The sequence below is a fragment of the Hyaena hyaena genome, unplaced genomic scaffold (assembly GCF_003009895.1).
Source record: "Hyaena hyaena isolate Hyena2069 unplaced genomic scaffold, ASM300989v1 scaffold_466, whole genome shotgun sequence".
NCBI lineage: Eukaryota > Metazoa > Chordata > Mammalia > Carnivora > Hyaenidae > Hyaena > Hyaena hyaena.
The window spans coordinates 513,515-536,970 of record NW_024081099.1 but is presented as its reverse complement, the minus strand read 5'-3'; the positions used below and the strand labels follow the sequence as shown (position 1 = coordinate 536,970).

Here is a 23,456-nt window from a genome sequence, read left to right as displayed (position 1 = left end):
GGAGCCTTTGTGGGCACACCTGAATTTATTTAATGAAGTGACTTTGGGTGGGATCCCTAGATAGCCTCAGGATGGGGCGGTCACCAGAAAAAAACAAATAATTTAAGGCTTAGAAATTTCAGCCCTACCCACTGACCCCTGGGAAGGAGAAGGAGAGCACTCCAGATTAAGCTCTATAAAAATCATGCACAATAAGATTTGATGAGCTTCCAGGTTAGCGAATGCATCCACTTGCTGGGAGAGTGGCACACCCCAGTTCAATGGCTACAGAGAAGCTCTTGCACTCAGAACCCTTCTTGACCTCACACTATGTACTCTTTATCTGACTGTTCAACTATGTCCTTTATAATGTCTTTTATAATAAACTGATAAGTGTAAGTAAATGTTTCTTTGAGTTCTGTGAGCTCCCCCTGCAAATTAACCCAACCCAAAGAGGGGGTCTTGGAAGCCTCTAATTTATAGCCAGTTGGTCAGAAGCACAAAAAACAATCTGGACTTGTGACTGGAGTCTGAAGAGATAGCAATCTTGTAGGACTGAGCCCTCTGCCTGTGGGATCTGATGCGATTCTGTGTAGATTGGGTCAAAATTGAGTCAAATTTGTAGGTATCCCGTGTCTGCTGAGATATGGAGAAATGCTTCATGGTATTGGGAATACATATTGGAATAGTACTTTTCATAAAGCAAATGGCAAATATGCTTGTCAAATTAAAATGAATAGCAGAAGCAGAAGCTAAAAATTAGATGGAATCCATAAATCTGGTAAGTGAGTTGATTTTACCCTGAAATAGCAACCCTAATGATCGTGGACACAATTTGGAAAGTTAGAAGAAAAATATTCTTAGTATGAAGTTGAAACTACAAACATAAACAATAACCAAGCACTTAGCACAACACTATCTTTAATAATGATAACCTGGGATTATTTTATAACTGCTGAATCTCAGTGTTAATTAGCAGTGAGCTTAGCCAACTAAATAAAACCCTGGTACAGCTAAAGCTTTGAGGCAGATGTATTCCATTACAAGGATAAGTTATGGAAAAGAACAACCGACGTTCCTAGAAGTCTTAATCTGAACAGCTGTCATAGGAAGGATTACACTTATTCTATATTTCACTAAAGGCATAGTTAAGCAAGAATTATGAGGAAGATTTCATCTAAATATGAAAAAAAAATTTTTTGTGTACAGTGACCAACAATAAATTATTTAGATTTCATTGGGTCCCATTACCAGAACTATTTTCTAAAAGGCTTGTTGTTTATCTATCAGTGATTTTGTAAAAAGAAGTCCTCTATCCACAGACAAGTTGTATCAAATGAGAGGTCTCTTTCAACTATAAGTTTTTATGATCCTATTAATACTTTCCTTATTTTTCAGTTGTTGCCATTCTGCAATCAATTTTATTTTGCATGTAGACTCAATCCTGCCAATTAGTGTAACCTGTTAATTCATGCCTGTGCCTCCAGGGAAATTTCTCTTTATGAAATAAGACTGTGTTCTCATTGTATATATATCTATTATAAAGGGAGAAAAAAGATCTCTGGATAAAAATGAGACTTGTAAACAAAATGATTTTTAGTACATGTCTCATCTCAACTCCTAGAATTAATGATCCAAAGACCTTCTAAATGGTAGTATTTCTTAACTCTTCCCACAATAGTGAAATGGCATGACCTTCATTATGACCTCTCACACAAAAAGTTTTCCTTTGACTTTGACACAGAAATATCCTGCAAACTATAAAGAAAGAGTATAGAGTTTTTAATGTGATCTTAGGAGCATGCCAAGAAACTTTTATGCATGCACAAAGAAAATAAAACAATAAAAGAAAGAACAAAGGATTAGGCAAAAGAATATATTGATATTTCCACCCCAACTGCTTGAAAGGTGACTAGATTCAATAGAAAAACAAATGGTGAAGGGGGAAAAACAAAGATTGAATTAATCTCAGACATACATCTGGAGTTTATAAGAGAGAAGCAGAGAAGTCTATGTGACTGATCCATATTAATAGATTCCCAAGAAGGTTCATGGAGGTGTAACGCATGCAATTTCCAATTATCCATGATACTGCAACCAAGGATAGCATAAAATGATAGCAATCTCAGTAATTCAAATAAATTTGCTTCAAAATTCTACCTATGTATCCATAAGATTTTATTAAATGAAAATATTTTCTTATCTGTATCCATCTGACAGTAAAGGTGGTACCCAGCAATGAAAGAACTAAGGGGGAGATGATGAATAGAAAAATCCAGAATAGATCTCTGGGTATTTATTAAGGGTCTTAAGGGTCTTCTCTGTGTAAGAAACCATGAGAAAAAGAAATGTAAAATATAATCCCTGCCTTTAAGGGACTTAGCATCTTGGGGGGAGACACCACACACTTGTGAAAAAATCAAATAAATTAACAGGATATGATGAAGTACCAAATGCAGACTCACTGACAATATGCAGCATTGACAGTTTTAGAAAATAAGCTACTCAGATTTTGTTTGAAAGGATTCACTAAAACAACTGGGCTGACCTAACCTCTGAAAGATCATTAGGTGGGAAATGGCTGCATAGAATAAGAAAGATTTGTTCTGGTGCTGTGCTCTTTAATTTATCTTAAACTATTGGATTAGGGTCTCCCCACCCCTGCAACTCATCTACCCACACACTAAGCTTTTAAACAATGTAACTTCTTTTATGAAATGTTTACAGGTAGTCAGTTAAAGTCCTCTAAAGTCACTTAGTCCCTAAAAGCACTCTTCTCTTTTTTTGGAGATCCATGCACCCCATCTTATCAATTAGCTGAGACTGGCAAATCTTAAAAACACCGTATTTCCCATAAACACATGTACATAAACCAAATTAAATAAGTCATTTCTAAGCATTTTTGCTCATGAAGATTGATTCTGAATGCTGTGAAACTGGAAATTCCCAGTGTGAGGCTTCTCTTTTAGATACGAGTGTAGGCATGTTCTGCAAGGTCAAAAGCAAGTTAAGGGACAGAGGGCCAAACAAAATCCCTGTACAGAAAAGGAAAAGCTGAGTGATATCGTCCGCATTCTATACTGACATCCTTTTTCATAATGCCGTCCTATCCCAAGGAGGAACTGGTTCAAAGGAAGGGTTTGTGGTTACAGTGTCAGGGTTTCTCATGGCACCCTGAGCAACCTTTACAGCTAAAACAAGAGTGAGAAACAGCAACATGTGTTGCTGCAAAGACAGAATCTAAGATTAAAAGCAGCAACACAGAAGGGACTGGTGAACCTTCAATACTTTAGCTAGATTAAAGATTTGGGGGTCACTGCCACACACAGACTCAGAAAATGGAAAAAGGGGGAGGCATCATGCTCAGTTCATCTGTTTTCAGCACATGGGTGAGACCAAGAACTCACTGTGAGGGATCAGTAAATGCCATTGTGCAATTGCTGTGTCATCTCATTTGTAATTATTTTAGTTTACAGATAAGCTTTCCGTATGTGGATACCAACTCGTGGAAGGAGTCAGAGATACGGACCCAGGGCATCGGGGCTCTGGGAATCACACAGATATAAGTGTCATCACAATGTCCCCAGGAACGCTAATAATTGGAAATTTGCTACTTCCTCCTCCGTGCCCAGGTAGAGTTAATTCACATGCTTGCGCTACTACCTTCCCGCGGATGGGTGTGGCCCCCACTCCATCCCCGGATGCCCCTGTCCACCACTCTTTGCAGAGACCTCCAAGACAAAGCTGCCTGTCTGCTAGAAGAGTTGTGTCTCCCATGTACAAAGCTGTACAGCTGCAAAGCCCTGAAGGGGTTACACTGCAGTGTCTTCCGCCCTTGCCATCTCCTCCTTCTGCCTTAGCCTCAGTGCGCATGAGAAGGAAAGGCCCGAACACACCCCTCCACAGTGCTGTGTCACACACTGTCACCTGGACTGTGGCACAGCTAAGGCCCTCAGTTTCACAGAAAATAGTTTCTACTGCTGCCACCTAATCTCTCTCTACCGCTGTGAGAGGTTGTCCCTGGGCAAGGCCAGGAAACAGGCCTCTCCATTTCCGAAGGTATCTGCTCTTCTCCCACGCACCCAAACATGCCCACTCCTACACATCCAGCCCTCTACCGATACGTTTTTAGCTTGGGCTACCTCAGGACCAGCTCCGTTACCGCCACAAAAATAAACTAAGGGTCAAAAACAAAAACAAAAAAATTAAACTAAGGTCTGTGTCAATGGATTAGATGGTCTCCCACATGTATAAACTAAGGGTCATATAAATGGACTAGACGGTCCACAGGTATATAAGTTCCCATCCTTTCCATGTTTCTATGTAAGGAGATTTGTCTTTCATATTATGTTATCATCAGAGTGAATTTACAGTCACTGGTACTTTTTTGAGAGTCCAGATAAGCCGTGCACTCTGTATCAGCGCAGTCATTCCCAGAGACCCGGATTCCAGGTTAGGCTGCAGGGCCTGTCTAGAGGCCCCTCTGTTGTGCCGGAGAACTGAACAGTGGACCAGAGGGGGGTCATTCCTCCATGCTTTATATTACACAGGCCTGATCTTTTACAAAATAAATTATCCTTCTCTAAGAGCAAAAAAAGACCTTTAAACTATATTAAGATAAAATTATATAAACTATATTAAAAATTAAATTTTTAATTTTATAACATATAATCTTATAACATATTTACATAAATATATATATGTTTAGAAAGAGAGCACTAACAGGGAAGAGGGCCAGAGAGAGAATCTCAAGCAGGCTCCATGCCGAGCACAGAGCTCCATGCAGGGCTAGATCCCATGACCCCTGCCAGGATCATGACCTGAGCTGACATGAGATTCAGATGCTCAACCTACTGAGTCACCTAGTTGCCCCTTTAAAATAAGATTTTTAAAAATCTGATTTATCTGACTATCCTCTCTTGATAACTCCATGGAAAGCTGTAAACCCTGATGCCCTGGGCATTAATACTTTTTTTTTTTTTTAATGTATAACTACTTTATCTCCATACATTCTTTCAAAACACATTCTGGCTTACTTTGTTTTATTTTTGGTAATTAGTTTTCTAATATCCAAGGTTAATCATGAGAAATGCTATTTCTTTTTCATTCTCATATTCCATAGATCAATTTAGTTTTGTCCTTCTGGAAGCCTAAGAAAGGCTTTTCCAGTTCTTGATAATTTCCTCCCATCCATTTTCTCTGTTCTCTTCTTTTGGGGCTTCTATTAGATATTGCATCTTCTGGCTGGTTTCTGTATATATTTTTTTTGTCTTTTTATCTGCATTCTGGAAGATTATCTCGACTTTGCTTTCAATATTTTCTATTTCTTCATATTATTTATATTTAAGTGATCAATGTAAATCATCCTTTTTCTTTTATGGTTATAAATCTTGTTGAAACTTGTTGACTATATTAGGCATTTTTTTTGTTCCTATTCCCGAAATTGTGTTTCCTCTAGGATCATGTTTTCTATTTGTATATTTGGCCTTTCTATTCCATCTTCCTGACTCTCTTAATATGCTTGGTAATCCTTGGGTGGCCTCCCATTTGTACAGTTTTTAACTAGGAGCTTTGTGTGGTGTGAGGAAGAGCACGGTGTCAAGCTTCAGACCACAAGCCATTTCTTACTGTGCTGGAATGAGAAAATCTTCATTCTGGGGTACTATTAACCACAAAAAATGTCTTCATGCTCCCCACACATTTTTTAAAATGTCTTTAGAGAAAAGATACCTTGGGCTTTGCCTGGAAGAATACTGTATTACTGAGTGCCCTTCAAAGGGAATGGTGGATAAGGGTGTGGCTACTGGTATAATTCCAATAAATTCTCTTGTTTAGAACCCTCCCTCCCCTTTTTTTTGTCCTTTAAATAGCCTTATTGAGAAATCATGGATAGGGGTGCCTGAGGGGCTCAGTCAGTTGGGTGTCCCATCAGCTCAGGTCATGATCTTGGCGTTCATGAGTTTGAGCCCCATGTCGGGCTCTGTGCTGACAGCTCAGAGACTGGAGCCTGTTTCAGATTCTGTGTCTCTCTCTCTCTGTCCCTCCGCTGCTCATACCTGTCTCTGTCTCTCAAAAATGAATAAATGTTAAAAAAAAATTTTTAATTAAAAAAGAGATATCATGGATATAGGCATTAATACTTTTCGTCCATTACTTTTAAGACCCTAATCATTTTTTGCAAATTTTTATCCTTTTTCCTGAAACAATCTAGAAATATAGTATGACTGAAACAAGTGGGAGATTTTTTATATCAAAAATTTCTCTTTCAAGACATGTTTTAAGTTACAAATCAGTACCAGTATTTTTAAATGATTAAAGATGAAACTATGTTACATAGATTATTTGACCTTTATGTTGGCTTATTTTATCAGCTAAAAATACTTATACTTCCCAGTATAATAATGAGTAACATATGCATAATAAGAAAATCTCTGATTATGTATGTATAATGCCCTCAAATTTACATAGTCTTCATTTTTACCAAAATATATATTACCAAAAAAAATTTTATGTATATATATTTCATACTTCAGACTTCTAACTCTACGTTTAGGGATTCATTCCATAGGAATGACCAGAACAGTACACAAATATATTTTATAGATAAAAGTATTCATCTTGGCACTAATTTTAACAGTGAAAAGTTAGAAATAACTTCCATAGGAAATGGATTACACAAATTGTGGTGTGTCCATACAATGCAATAGTATGCAGCCATTAAAATCATGATGTAGAGGCACCTGAGTGGTTCAGTTAGTTAAGTGTCAGACTTCGGCTCAGGTCATGAGCTTGCAGTTTGTGAGTTCCAGCCCTGCACTGGGCTCTGTGCTGACAGCTCAAAGCCTAGAGCCTGCTTTAGATTCTGTTTCTCTCTCTCTCTGCCCCTCCCATGCTTCTGCTCTGTCTCTCTCTCTCAAAAAGAAATAAATGTTAAAAAAATTTTTTTTAATTATGATATAAATTAGTATTCATTGACACAGCATGGTGTTCATGCTGTGTTGCTTAATAAGGAAGGACATTTAGTACCAACATTTCACACAGAATTGAATGTAAGTGTGATTGTAAGGTACTTCGTATGCTGGAAGAGGGGGTCTAAAAAAATATTCACTGAAATTTTAGTAATGTGTCATTTCTGGGTTGTATGATTCTTATTTTTATGCTTTTCTGTAATGTTTGAATCCTTTTTTTAAACAATAACGATGTGTCATCTTTTATAATCCAAAAATAAAAGCCAGTTTCAATTCTAGCTATTTTCCCTTTTTATAAAAAACATAAACCATGAGCAATCCATTTGTAGGAAGGAAACATGATTTGATTCAAAATCCTGCACTTTGAGTTAGGGAACTAAACTAATCAAGTACAACTATGCTAAAAACTCTCTCCTTTTTCTTCCTGACACATTTTTCCCAAATGAGAGAAGTTTGAGAAATAGATGAGTTATATAAAACAAATTCCCTCTTCCTCATCTAATTAGAATACATCATAGAAGTTAAGAGCTAGGTCAGAATGAGTGATTTTACTGGAGATGGTTCACATCCACCATCTCTTTGGGGTTTCTAGTAAAGTAAAGAGAACAAAACTTAAACTTATAAATCATGTCAGATTCACAGTCTGAGTAAAGAAGTTAGATTTCTAAAAACATCAATTGTGTTTATATCCAAAAATTCTTAATGATATTTTAAAAATATATTGGTTATTTTAGCATATAATAGGGAACTCTCATTATTTAGCAAAATATAAAGAATCAAGTATTTCCAAAAAAAGCATAAGAAATTCAGAGTTCAATGGTAATTCACTGCAATACAATTTTAAGCACAAAAAAAGAAAATCTAGTGAAAGAACAGATTCAATTGATACCATTTTGAGAATTTTTGTTTTATTTTTTGGTGGGGTTTTTTTTGGTGTTTTGTTTTTGGTTTTGTTTTTACAAATATGTCTCGTAAATTATAATTTGGAGAAAGGCAAATCAAATTCCAATAAAATGCTGTGTAAAGAATTGCCCTTTCCGGGCCCTTGGGTGGCTCAGTTGGTTGAGCATCTGACTCCTGGTTTCAGCTCAGGTCATAATCTCCAAGTTCATGAGTTCAAGCCCCACATCTGGCTCTGCGCTGACAGTACGGAGCCTGCTGGGGACTTTTTTCTCCCTCTCTCAAAAAATAAACAAGTAAACAAAAAAAAAATTGCCCTTTCCAAATAATACTGCTTTATTTTTCAAATTAATGGAGAAAATATGACCATCCATGGGCAGTTTCTTTGACCTATTATCTTCTCGGTTTAAAATAGATTCTAGCTTAAATAAACCTTAAAACCATCTAATCATCCATTCTAAATTTTTCATTTTATAAATAGAGAAACTCAGAGCCAGATAGTTTTAGTGACATCATACTTAAAGGTCACAGAGTAAAGTCAATTTAGATCCATTCCTAGAATTCAGGCCTCCTGATTTCCAGTTCAGTTCAGTCTTTTCACTGCATCCCTTGGACTGGTATCTCGTTACTACATAATATCAAACAAAAATATGAACACACACATATAAAACATATATAGTATTATTCTTATTGCCCTTTAAATAAATTGTTCATTTAAAAAAGCATCAGACAAAGCTTCAGGCTTTTCACTGGTTGACATTCTCACACTAAAGAATAACAGATGTACATCCAGTCATTCATTTATTTATTCAAAACCTTTCAATGACTATATAAACCTGCTTTAAGCACCTAGTTATACATATATGTAACATATATGTACATCATCTACCTTGAAGAGTGCTATTTTACAAGATGCCAATGGCTGTGGTCTTGCTTTCAAAGAGCAAGGACCCAATATAAGTGTGGAAAAGAAAAACATTTTAAGTATAAACACTAATGAGAAATGCCTCTATCAAAACAGTAATAGCTGCTTGTTTGAGTGCAAAATAGGAAAGTATATCATGCCCTGACCTCACCCTCTGCCACCTTGGCTCCAGGACAGCGGGGCAGAGTAAGGGTTCCAGTTTAGCAGTAGTGTGAAAACCTAAAGGAAGGATGTCCTTGTTTCATGCTGTGCTACAGACCCCAGTCCCTGCCATGCCTGTCCCCTTCTCCCTGGTCTCTACCCTTTTCTTCAATCCTGAAGCCTAAGTGTCTTCAGGTTCCCACTTGCCTTTGATGCAGACTGTGAACTTCAACTCGTGTTTTCATCCTTAACGGTTCTGATGAAGTTTATAAACTTCCTCAAATAATATGTATTTATTTTTGCCTGAATGTAATTTTATCCCTTGGTAAATTAAAAATAGGAGTCACTATTAACTGATGAATTAAAAATTAATAGTCTTTATTGCATACTTACAATGTGCCTGGGAGAAATAAATACAACATCCTATTTCAGAAGAGATCATGGGCAAAGTTACAGAGGACTGGGGGAAGAATAAACACGTCATGTTGGGAGAAAATGAGAGCAGCCTCAGAGGAGGAAGAAAGCTGCTCAGACCAGAAAGAGTGAAAGGAGGTAAAGGGCCTTAAAAAACTTAAAAAAGAGTTTCTATGAGTGAAGTGCTGGACTACTGAAAACACACTCCTGGAAAATGCACGTAAGGACAAAATAATACTCCATACTAGTTCATCTTATGCCTGAATCAAAAAATCTGGTACGTGGTTACGTTTCCGTGACTTATGCAGAACTTCCTATTTATGCTCAATCTCTAACTTTCTCTCTCTTTCTCTCTCTCTCTCTCACACACACACACACAATCCTCTTTCTTCTGCAGATAAAACAACATCAGATTTGATGTTTTAATTTGTTTAGGAAGCTACGTGAGAAATAAGAGGCATAAAAAGAATAGCAATTAAGACAATGGGGGCAGTTAGGGCAGAGAAGAAGGAATTTTCCTTCTCAAATAAGAAAGAGGAGCAGAGAGTCAGAGTTGTGAAGGTAATAAAGAACAGAAAGGAATAAATATCATAATGGGATCTTTAATTGAATTTGTGTCTACTCTCAGCCCTGAAGGAACCTAGGTAACTCACTCAACGTGAGGCTATAGGGTCATCTGGGCACAGAGGAAGCATCCAGTGATGTGTTTCCTTTCCAGATCGCAGCAGCTCTGCCTCAGGATGAAATTGTTCTGATCAACATTTTTCCATCTGGCAGGCAGGCAGCCAGAGATTGGAGACCCAAAAATGGATCACTGCGCTTGGACTCCCTGCAGCAACCAATAAATGTAATATAATATTTACACAATTCAGTCTAGTATCAGTCATGCTAAGCACCATCCAATGGGAAATGTTATATTTTTCACAAAAGAAATAAAAATAAAGGGGACTTCTAAGGTAGTATCTGATTCCCAAGGCCTGAGCCTTTCACAAATTTTGTTTTTCATTTCAGCTTGAGCTTGACTGATGAAAATAACTCACCACTGTTTGGAAAGCTAAAAACACCAAGAGCTTAATGTATTATCATTTACTTAGAAAAAGCAGCCTTATATAGTAATAAGTTCTTCTAATTTAGAAGACAAGAGTGCGGGGGTAGGTGGGGGAGGGAATGAATGCTCATTAGCCTTTGCCAAAGGCCCTGGCACAGAGTTTTCCTAGCTATTCAGAGATCAGTGTCCTATATTTACTTACCAGGGACAATTTATTTTCCTTTATATTTTCAAAGCACTTGAAATGATTCCTTTCCTTTGTGATGATTTCCATATGCTGTTTCCAAGGAAAGGGGCATGGCTTACTCAGTCAGTGTAAGGCCACATTCTGAAACCATTAAATGCCATCTCACAGGGAGGAATCCCAAGGACTGCAGGGGCCCTTCCAATGACATTGAGATCTGGATCTCAAAAGGCATTGCACAGAAGACAGCAGCTATTCCTTCAACTTCACAAAAGTTATTTTTAAAAAAGTTTAAAAACCACAAAGGTGATACTAGTGATTTTTCAAAACCATTGGGTGTTCCCTCTCTGTGAAGTAACTTATATTTACAGTTCTATCACTGAAAATAAGCCTTAGAGATACATCCTAACACTATCCGTATTTCACAAAGGAGGAAACCAAGGCATAGAGCCTAGTATGATTGAACAAGTCAGAGTCTAGAGCTCAGCATAACTCCATGCAATTAATTCTTTATACTTCAGGGTATTTTCCTTTTAAAAAATCTGTACTACTTTTAAGTAAGACAAACATTTAATTTTATTTGGCCTTAAACTGGTTAAACTGCATAACAAAGAAATCTTGGTTACTAATTGATACTGCACACATTTTGTGAAATGTTGCATTTTATCAAAAAAGAAAATTGCTCGCTCTCTCTCTCAAAAATAAGTAAACATTAAAAATTTTTTAAAAAGTGGCGGGGGGGGGGCACCTGGGTGGCTCAGTTGCTTAAGCGTCTGACTTTGGCTTAGGTCATGATCTCACGGTTCATGCGTTTGAGTCCTGCATCAGGCTCTGAGCTGACAGTTTGGAGCCTGGAGCCTGCTTCGAATTCTGTCTCCCTCTCTCTCTGCCCCTCCCCCACTCGTGCTCTCTGTCTGTGTCTCTCTCTTAAAAATAAATAAACATTAGGGTGCCTGGTTGGCTCAGTCGGTTGAGCATCCAACTTCAGCTCAGGTCATGATCTCATAGTTCATTGGTTCGAGCCCTGTATTGGGCTTTGTGCTAACAGCTCAGAGCCTGAGGCCTACTTCGGATTCTGTGTCTCCCTCTCTCTGCCCCTCCCTCACTCACACACTGTCTCACTCTGTCTCTCAGAAATAAGTAAATGTAAAAAAAATTTTTTAATAAAAAGTAAACATTAAAAAATTTTTAATAAAAAAAGAAAATTGGCAGTCAGTGAAAGAAACATCACATATTATTCTATGTGCCTTTTGTGCTCTTCCATTTGTATGCCAAGAGTACAAAGAACTGGTTTAGTCTTTATTAATTTCTAGAGAAAAAATAAACTTGTAAAGAAGACAGTTACTTCTTCCTCTAATTAGAATAATGATGATGATAACAGACTCCTTTATTGCATGATTACTATGTGCCAGGTGATATCTGAATACACAATACTTACAAAGTATGGTAGGATACATTACTGGGGTGTCTGGGTGGCTCAGTTGGTTGCGTGTCTGACTTTGGCTCAGGTCATAATCTCATGGTTTGCAAGTTTGAGCCCTGTGTTGAGCTCTCTGCTGTCAGTGCAGGGCCCACTTTGGATCCTCTATCTCCCTCCCCTGTTCACATGCGGGCACTCATGCATGCTCTTTCTCTCTCAAAAAATGAATAAATATTTTTTTAGAAACATATACTGTATTATTAACCAATTCTTTGGATCTCAGATTCACCTGTTAAACTGGTGACACTTTTTCTCTGCAAAAACAGCAATTTCATTACATAGCACCCCATTTTACAGATGAGGAAACAGAGGCTCAGAAAAAAATGTGTTTAAAGATACATAGAAATGGTAGCCAGTATTAAAATGCTTTTGTCCCTTGGACTTCAGCTCAAGTCATGATCTTGCAGTTCCTGAGTTCAAGCGCTACATCAGGCTCACTGCTGTCAGTGTGCAGAGCCCTCTTCAGAGCCTTGGTCTCCCTCTGTCTCTGCCCCAACCCCATTCATGTTCTCTCTCAAAAATAAAAATAAGCATTTTAAAAAAATTAAAAACTAGGGGCGCCTGGGTGCCTGAGTCAGTAAGTGTCTGACTTCAGCTCAGGTCATGACCTCATGGTTCCTGGGTTGTAGCCCCACTTCGAACTCTGTGCTAACAGCTCAGCTCAGGGCCTAGAGCCTGCTTCAGATTCTGTGTATGTGTGTCTCTCTCTCCCTGCCCTTCCCCCACTCACACTTTGTCTCTCTCTCTCCTCTCTCCCAAAAATAAATAAACATTAAAAGAAAAATTTTTAATAATAAAGTTTTAAAAAATAAAAAAATTTTTAAATGCTTTTGTCCTTTCAATAGGTCAGTTCCCAAACAATATCTAAATAAGATGGCCTCCTTTTTGAAGAGGAAAGGAAATTAAGACATACTAGAAAATATAATAAAGCTTTTCTTTACCCTGACATCAAGGTCAAAATAAACAGGATCTATGTATCAAATTTTCCTTGACACTCCTTAAATTCTTCTTCTCACACTGGGAGAATCAATTTCAGAGTCAGAGAAAGATTACTTTAATATAATTTTTAACCAAACTTCTACATAAGAGGCAGTGGCAATTATTCATTTAAATAAAGTGTTCCAGACACTGGTCAGTAGGCAGCTGCATTATGAAAAGCTGAAATGGATGAGGAAGAAATAGGAAGAGGACAATTCCAAGTTGTTCTAGAAGGATACTATGTTAATCATTTCACTATGGGAAAATAACCACATGGCCAGGGTTCTCAGGAAAGAGAGTTTTTCATTTTTATCACTGGACTTCTTATAGCAATTTCTCATGGAAATATGTGCCAGCCACATGGCATCCTTGGGGTTCCTTGAACTTGCCAAAGATTTGTCTGTCCCAGGGTCCTTTTGTACTTGCAGTGTATGCCCCTGGAAGGCTTCCCCCGCATATTTGCCAAGCCAACTGGAATGCCTATGGATATTTTTTTCATCTAAGAAATGGGAAGGAAATGAGTGCTAACTAATGCTTAATTTACGTTAATGTAAAGGCTGACATAGGTACCCTGGTCCAGTCTGGTCCAAGCAGTTATGAATTTCATACAGTACTTGAGGTGACTCCACTGAACTGAGGACCTCCCAACATGGCGGCAAAGAAATGTGCTTCCTCACATGCTCACTTTTTCTCTGCATAGTATATCATGTTTTACAGTGCTTGATTAAGTGAATTTCCATGTTATTATCTAGTTTCAACTCTCACAAAATGATAAAAGTTTTTAAATATTTCTGAAAGGAAGCTATTAAATAAAGATAACATTTCAAGCATGAGGGAACAAGAATATTGAAGAGTTAACCCTTCTCTATAATCCTACAGAAACTCTTCATCAGCCACATTGTGAGATTAAAAACCATTACTGCCTAATCATATGACAGTAGGTAAAACATCCCAAATTACCAAGGAAGCTATTGGGAATATGGATTTATATTCATTGTTATCAGAGAGGAGCTTTACCTTACTGTACTCAATTATATCAGCCAGTGTTAGTGTGAAGTAGTCAATTAAGAAGATATTTAATAACAAAGCAGCCAGAACATAAAAACGTTCTAGACTTGTTTTTTCTACAATGGTTGAAGTCAGGCAATATTCAATTTAAACCTTTACAGAATTTAAACCAAATCATATTATTTAGAAAGTTCTTCATGGATGTAACTTAAAAATGGCTAAACAGTACAACTGGCAACGAATTGACACACATTTTTTGTTAGCAAATATCACTGAAGATGTAAAAAAAAAAAAAGAAACTGGTACAAATATTATTAGAACAAACTACATGTTGAAGGAGACTTGTTGTCAAGTTAAATAAAAGAACGTGTTTCTGGTAAGTCCTAGCCTATGGCATTTCCTAGGTTCTAGTTCAATACTTTTATAGATCAAGAACTATTTTTTTGGAGAACCAACAAGGAAGATGATGGAGACAAGCTCTCAGAAATTAATGAATTATTTAATTTTTTAAAAAATCAATGTCTTATGGAAAAAATGTACATAAAACCACTGAGGAAGCAGCAGTTTTAATGGAGATTAACTAAGAAAGGGTTCTAAGGTAAGGTTATGGAGGTGCCTGCCATTCAGCGCGTAATTTGAAGATAAGCTCATACAGCAAAATAAACTGAAGACAGTGCAGAAGTGCTACAGAAGTCATCGATAGGATTAATTCTATAAAAACTCACATTTAAAACATACTAGAATCTTTAAAACATGTTGCAGTGATATTGGGAGTGACCAGCAAAGTTTTTGTAACATAGAAATTCATATCACTGAGGGTCAAGTGATATATCTTGCAAATCTTTGTAAGAGTTGTGGAAGCTAAAGATGTCCCAGAGTTTTATTCAACGAATAAATGAATACTCCAAATTTGTTTATCTTTTCTGGAATAATTTGTGGCTCTTAGTCGATGGTTACCTGTCCTGTATTTTAGAATAATAAATACAATATGTCCCCTAACCATTAATTGCTTTGAAAACAACTTTCCAAAGAAAGAAATAGATGAAAGAGAGAAGATTTTGAAGAGTTGTTGAAAATGTTTCTATCATTATGTGACGTTTCTAGTTGAAAATTTTTTAATTGTGTTTGTTACTCTTTAAGATGTCATATCTGCACATTTAACTAGAGAAAAAAGAATTTCTAACAGGTTTTCAGTCTTTCAAGTAAAAAGTATCAGTGAGCTTTTAACACTAAAATATTAAAGTGTAGCCTACTCTCATTAGTTTGTTCGAACAAAGCGTGGTTAGTAGGGAAGATGGAGACCTACCCATCATATTACAACAAAAACATCTGCATTATCAATTGTGAATGAAAAATAATTTTCAATTAGTGTTTCATTTCTTCAATATGGATCTACCTATCTTAATGCTTAAGACAATCTTTAGATTCAAGTATTGAAATACACTAAAATTACATTAGACCTCTGAATTACACCACGTGGGGTCATACTACAATTTTCAGAATCATAGAGTCTGTCAATCATATTATTCTCACCAAAAAAAACACACAAAAAAACGAAACAAAACAAAAAACAAACCACAAAGAAACTTTCTGGTTCTCATTCTGTAAGAGTGAGAAGACTTTTTGTGCTATTAAAGTAAAATAAAAATTAGTTTAAAAATATTTCTGATTTCATATTTATTTTGTTCTTTAAACTTTTCTTTTTGATATATTTTAAACTATACCTAAAATATTAGCACAGCATTACATATATATGTCAATAATATCTCATTTATACATTCCATTATATACACACATCATTTATGTGCATATGATGTATAAATGGGATATGCTGAAAATTGTTTTACTTAAAAAGCCACCATCAAAACATTTTTCAACACCTCTGGTCTAATGGAAGAAACAGACAGGTGAGCAAAAATTACACCCACAGGCAGCAAAGGGTATGGAGGCATGAAGTGAAAAGTGTGTGTGATAAAGGCAACAAAGCAGAGCAAGTGCTTACTAACTTGACTAGAAAATTGAGTCAAATCTCTCAGAGAACTGATTCTGAACAGAATTGTCCAGAATGAGTAAAATTTCTCCAAGATATTGGAGTAGGTGCCAGAGTAAGGAAGAGACATGCCCTCCAGCCAAGGACAGAGCAGAGATGAATCTTGGTAGCATGAAAGGCAGAGAGTTTTGACAGAACTGTCATATTTTTAAATGGCTAAGTGCACATGTAGGAGACTACCAGGAGACTGGGCTGTACAGTACAGCAGGGACCAGATCATGGAAGATTATGGGTACCACAGTGGAGCCATGAGCCAGTAAACAAGCCATAGTACAGGGACCATCCACTGGCTTCGGTCCTGGACCTGCCATTTACCAGCTAGGAGATCTTAAATTACTTAGTTAACTTCTCTAAGTCTCAACTTCCTCATCTGTAGAAAAGAAGAAAAAAAAGGCAGTAAAGCTATTGTGAAGGATAGAAGTCATAAAGTACTTAATTATCTGTACATAATAAGATTTTTTAATGTTTTTTTTTTTTAATTTCTAGGAGAGAGAGAGAGAGACAGCGTGAGCAGGGGAGGGTCAGAGAGAGAGGGAGTCACAGACTGAAACTGAGCTGGCAGTCAGCACAGAGCCTGACGCGGGGCTCGAACCCACGAACCGTGAGATCATGACCTAAGCGAAAGTCGGACGCTTAACCGACTAAGCTACCCAGGCGCCCCCATAATAAGATTTTTTAAATGTTATGGTTCTTTTGATGACTATGATGGGGAGACTTTGAAGTATTTCAAGCAGCGATATAACAGGTGATTTAGAAAAATCTCTCTGGCAGCTCTCTATAGCACAAATCTAAGGAATGTGAAACCTAGAGCAGGGAGACAGTTAAAAGGCTTAGTTATCTAAAAGACAAAGAGTAAGGGCCTGGGCTGAAGTAGTAAGCCCAGACACATAGAGCAGGAAACAGAATAAGAGCCATGGAGGAGGTAGAGAGTCAGTAGGCAGCTACCACCTAAATCCATTGGCTTCATACTCCTTTGTGAAAATGAATAAAGTAAACTACACTCGACCCACAAAAGTTGTGTGTGTAGAATACACACCCTGGAGCCAAAGTCTCCAGGTATGGATCCCAGGTCTAACCCTAACTACCTGTGTGATCTGGGCAAGTCACTTAACTTCGTGTTTCTGTAATGGCAACCTCAAACAGGGATAACCTCACAGAATTTTCTCATCATATTTAAAACGTGATTAAAGAAGTGCCTGGCATCCAGTAGATATTATATGCGAAGGAAGTTCTTAAATAAAACTATCCAGAAAATACTGTTAAAAGGCAGTAAGATGTTTGGGTAAAATGATACACATTGACTGTTATTATACATTTCTTAGGGCAAAATAATTTTCTTAGGGAAAATTTTCTTAGGGAAAAAATAACCTGTATCCTAAAATGGTTAAATTCAAGCCAGGTTATTTTTGGTACAGGGAATGAAAGGGATGCCTGAGTGGCTCAGTCGGTTAAGTATCCGACTCTTGATTTCGGCTCGTGTCAAGATCTCGTGGTTCAGGAGATTGAGTCCCATGTCAGGCTCAGCACTGACAGTTTGGAGCCTGCTTGGGGTTCTCTGTCTCCCTCTCTTTCTACCCCCTCCCCTGCTCATACTTGAGCTCTCTCTATATATCAAAATAAATAAACTTAAAAAATTTTTTTAAGGAATGAAAGAAGAGCAGTAAAAGAAGGAATATTGCCTAGGCAGAATTAGACAGAACATAAACCTTTATTTCTTTTCAGGAAAACTCCCCCAATCCATTGTTTTATCAATCCAGTAACCCCACTGCTTCCAAATAAAAGTGAAAAGCTAGTCATAGATGAGTATGATTCTAAAACCCCACGACTAAGTTAGGAAAACTATTTGTTACATAATCAAGTGACAGAATCTTTCACACAATGTTCAAATGGCAAACCTATGATATTTTTTAGTATATTTATCTGAAACACACTGGATTTAAAAGCCAGTTAAGGCTGGGGCACCTGGGTGGCTCAGTTAGTTAAGCATTTGACTTCAGCTCAGGTTATGATCTCACCGTTTGTGAGTTTGAACCCGGCATCAGGCTCTGTGCTAACAGCGCAGGCCCAGAACCTGCTTCAGATTTTTGTGTCTCCCTCTCTCTCTCTACCCCTCTTCCACTGAGGATGATAAATTGTCAAGCTAACATACACAAAATGCATGTGCTTAATAATACGAACCTATGGAACTGATGTTTCTGAGGAGTGTCAACTCATTCAGTTATAAACAGGAAACGTTCACGTCTTCCAGTAACTGCTTTCAACTCTGACAAAGCCCAATCCTTCCCTTAATAATACTTCGGTCAGAAATCCCACGCATTTCTGTTGGCTTTTGGTTATTTAAACAGTCTAGTCGAATTACAGCTTCACTTTAATGTCTGTCTCTAGGCTCTCTCCCTAAGCACCATGGCCAGTTTGTGGCTCCAGGGCTTCTTTCTGGCTGTTGCACTACTCTGGTTAATGCTGAGTAGCCATCTCGGTCCACTCTGTGGCCAGTGTCCAGATGCTAGGGCACTTGTATAGTTTCTTCATAGAGCCCTGGAGCACGTTGCCACGGCACAGTTCCCTAACTTGGGAAATAGGGAGCCGGCCAGGAGCCCTCCAACAATTCCTCGGGATGCCAGCTTGCACCTTCCAGTCCCCACCTAAGAGCCTGGTCCATCTGGGTAGGGTACTGGCATGCAGTTCAAATCCCATCACCTGTGTGACAGTCATTCACACCTGGGAAATGCCAAGCATCCATGCCTTCCCAAACAGTTAAGTTCCTACTTGTTCTCTCTCATTCTCTCTCTCTGTCTCCATCGCTTTCTTTTTCTCTCCCTCCTCTCACAACTTTCTCCAGTTTTATTCCCCCTACCCACCACTCCCTACCTCTTATCCCACCATTCACATGGCACTAGGAAGGCCAGCAATTTTGTTGACAAAGAAGACATCCTGCTAGGGAATAGACTGCCAGGTTCCCATCTTGCAGGCACCTCCAGTCTTTACAACGATCATTTTTAAGCTTCCCGCACCTCCTTGCCTCCAACCCATAGATCTTGGCCTCAGAAAAGGAAAATCTTCCCACTACTAATGATAACTTAATCACAGTGTTAATGACCCAGGCAATTCTTGAGCCTCTCTGGTCCTTGCATCAGCTGGGAGAGGCGCAGTGGGGAAGTGCTGGAAGAATGTATCATGCCACCCTTCAGTAAGCCCTGTGGTGACATATCTGCCCTCAACTTTCTACACCAGTGGTTCTAAATCTTGACCACACATTAGAACTGTCTTCAGAGTGTTTGTAAAGCTCAATACCTGGGGCTCTCTTGGCCAATTAAATCAGATTTGGCACCACCTTAGCCTACTTTTATTCTCTCAAGTACCTGTTTCTACCAATTCAGAAGTCATATTTGCAATCAAATCCCGCCATTTTTTACAGTTTAACCTTTGGTAAGTAACTTAGCCGTTCTGTGACTGGATTTCTTCATCTCTAAAATAAGGATATTTTTCATACTTCTTCTTAGGTTTTAGAGGTCATTTGAAGAGAAAATACCTACAAAAAAAATACCAAAGAACCTTTTCCTTAAAAGAGTTTGATAAATGCTAGCTACATATATGCCATGTCCTGATAATGGTAAAGTTCATGCATACTCATTATTTTAGCTCATTGTCTCTCAACAGTGATCTGTCTTAAAACCTGGAATTCCAAAGCAAAGATTTAAATAACATAGGCTTAATAGACTTGCCTAGTCTGCATTGAGTTCTGTAAACATACCTGCTTTTAGAATTTCCAGAAAGTGCTCAAAAACAATACAAAATGAAGTGATCTAATAAAGATGTTACTAGCTTTCCATATGTAGTAAGGAGCATTTGTCCTCAAATACACATATTCAAACACGTTAAAATATTTCTTTTTCCCTTTAGAAATAGCTATGTTTCTGGAATTATTTTATTTGAAACATTTTAAAGACCTCACCAACGGAACTAATGGATAACATTTTGTTATTTGATTGTGCCTTACCTAAATACCTAATTAACTAAATGTCTTACGTTTACTTAAAGTTTTACAGAGAGGACATATGGAATCATTAAATCCACTTCTGCCTCATAAAATAGATTATTGTAATTTGTCATCTCAATTTTAATCAAAGCTACTTGAAACTTTGAATTGAAATTCAATAAAAGAATTATAAGTACCATAGTGTCTATACATTTTAAAGAAAGTTTAAAGTGCTAAACATTCTAACATATAAAGGATACAGTGTGAACCTTTATTATATTTAAAATGTGAATTATTTCTGAACTGCTCCTAAAATTTGATTGTAAAACAAAAATCCCTCCCCACTTCTTTATATGAAGACTTTCCAAAGTGTCAAGAGCACAACCAGAGACATAGCCATGTAAGAATATACTCGAAAAAAGAGTTTTGTAAAGTAGAAGTGCTAACATAGTTTTTCTAAGAATGTTTGCATACATATAATGGGGTCTAATGTTATAAATATGTCTCAATAAATTTATTTCTATGAATGACCTTCTCAAAATACAGCATATTGTCCTATGACGCTTTATTAGAGATGTTTGCTTTCTATGACATCTATTTAGAACATAAGTTAAAAGAGATATAAATGTGTAAAAACCTGGCAACTGTTACTGATTATTTGGGCCTTTTAAAAAATTCAATTTATTCTCTTTTTTTAAGTTTATTTATTTATTTTAAGAGAGAAAGAGAGGAGCATGAGTCGGGGAGGAGCAGAGAGAATGGGAGAGAGAGAATCCCAAGCAGGCTCCGTGCTCTCAGCGCAGAGCCAGACAAAGGACTTGATCTACAAACCATGAGATCACGACCTGAGCTAAAATCAAGAGTCAGACACTCAACAGACTGAGCCACCCAGGAGCCCCCAAAATTAAGTTTATTCTTGAAACAAATCCACATTTTATGGCCTTGAGCTTACTGCTAATTAAAAGTTTGATTATTAATATTTCTGTTAGTGACCTTTAAAAGCTGGAATTTGACTACAGTTCAGTCAGCCAATTAAATACTAAAAATATTTGAGTATCTCTCACAAGTGACTAAATGTGTCACTAGAAGGATATTTACAGGGAATTATAGTCCACTCAAATTCTAATCATTGTTAATAACATTAGATAAGCTTTTTTCACTATTTCAGCTTGTTAGATTTTTCACTTTATACAGATTTATGAAAAATCTGAACACTAGATACTTTTAAAATAAGCCAAAAATTTGTTTAGAACTACTTTGTAGCGTTCCCATTCCAAGGGAGCATGATTCAAGCACTGTCTGGAATTTCCTTTTCTTTGTTAATGTAAATTTTCTTCAATTCTAAATTCATCCTTTGCATGTTCTTCAAAACTGCAAGCACTGTGTTTGTTAGCAACCATCCCCACCCAGCCTTTCTACCCCGTTCCTCTCCATCCTCCTTCTTGGAGGTAAGTTGGAAGAGGAGGAAGTCCATGCCATGTTCATTTCACCTTGAGCCCGGGGACCATTTCTGGAACTGAGTGGACTTGATGTTTTGAATGAGAAACAGTAATCCCAGTGAGGTCATGGACTTGATAACTTTCAAAGTGACAAGCACTTTGCTCCCCAAGAGTTTTCTAGAACAAGTAATGCTAGTATAAGTAATTAAATGTGAGTTTGAGTTAAGTGCAAAAATAGAACAACAAAAGTAGGCATTGCCATAGTAACTCAGAAGTTTTTTCTTCTTTAGAAGGCTCTCTAGTCAGTTTTTACATATGGGGGGAAGTAGACTGTAGTGTATCTCTCTCTCTCTCTCTTTCACACACACACAGACACACACGCACAAGAATTAAGGCAAACTTCCAGATGACTTCATAATATTTTTAAATCAACAATTAACTATACTATCACAAACTAGAAAACTAAACAAACATCCAAATGCTTTAATAATGATAATGGTCTTTTTAAAATCACAAATATATTGCCGGAGTATTTTAGGAAAGTTGACTTAGGAGTAAGAGCAGGATTGAAATTTTTTACACTCAGACATGCAATAGCCTCTCTGAATCCTGTCAATAGAGACATCATCAGCAGACAAATGCTCCCAAAGCACCCTTCACTAGCAATTTGCTTCAGTTCTTAAAAAACAAAAAGCACCCCACAATAGTTCCACTTTGAATTTTTTTAACGTTTATTTATTTTTGAGAGAGAGAGAGAATGTGAGCAGAGGAGGGGCAGAGAAAGAGGGAGACACAGAATCCCAAGCAGGCTCCAGGCTCTGAGCCGTCAGAGCCTGATGCAAGGCTGGAACTCACGAACCATGAGATCGTGACAGGAGCTGAAGTCAGACGCTTAACCAACTGAGCCGCCCAGGTGCCCCCCTCTTTTTAAATTTTTTTAATGTTTATTTATTTTTGAGAGAGAGAGAGAGAGTGAGCAGGGCAGGGTCAGAAAGAGAGGGACAATAGTTCCACTCTGAAACAAGCACATGGAGGGCTCAGGAGAAACCAAATACCCAACCCATTCTTAAGGTCTGGCCGCAAAAGAACTAAGGGAATAACAGCATCTAGCCACCTTTGTCCCCCCATTTTAACTGGTAGGCAAGTGATTCTAAAGTTGTACACTATTAGGACAGTAAAAACTTGAGCAATATTAGAATCTCGCTAATGGCAGAGTACATTTTCCTCTTTATTTCTCTCTCTTCCTACAGCACTCAAAATTTTTGCCTCTTTCTCCGTCTACACACACACACACACACACACACACACACACACACCACCTCAGAACAGATGAGTCAGGAAGGGTGAGAGATTTGTCACAGGTCTACTACAAGTTAGATCAGAGCTGGAATTAGAACCCAAATCTCAGTAACTGGAGCTAGCCAACTGCTATTCTAGACTCAGAACACATCCAGTTCAGTGTCATGAATTCTGCATACTCCAAATTAGTCGTTACTGTTTTGTCTGATGCTTCCTGCCATCAACTCCTAAAGCAACACAATGAAGCCACCTTTCCGGATTCTTCGATCACTGCTAGTCTGAAGCAGAGGAAAGTTACTTAAACTCTCTGGGCTCTTATTTAGAATCCACAGGTTGAACTGGAGGTCTCTCTGAGAAACTTTCCAGCTCTAAAAATTCTTCCTTTCACCCTGTTTTATGCTTCATTCTTGATATTTGAAATTTTCACTAGGTGGCAGGATTCCACCATCACATTATAAAAGGATTTTTTGATGGTAGCCTGGGAGCAGAAAATTTCAAAGAAACTCCTTTCCTCACAGTGAACATAAAAAAAAAAAAAAGCCAAGAGAAAGAATAACTACAAAGGTGATTCGTCCACATATTTCACAAAGATCTAGACCCATTTTTAATTTAAGTTTATATAAAGAGGGAATTAATCAAACATGTTCTTTCATACAGTACTACAATT

General features: G+C 37.5%; 1 protein-coding gene across 1 annotated transcript in view; it reads right to left on the bottom strand.

The window, feature by feature from the left end:
* Positions 1-23,456, bottom strand: part of SYNPO2 (synaptopodin 2) — a 144,567-nt gene that overhangs the window by 120,200 nt on the left and 911 nt on the right. The window lies entirely within an intron of this gene.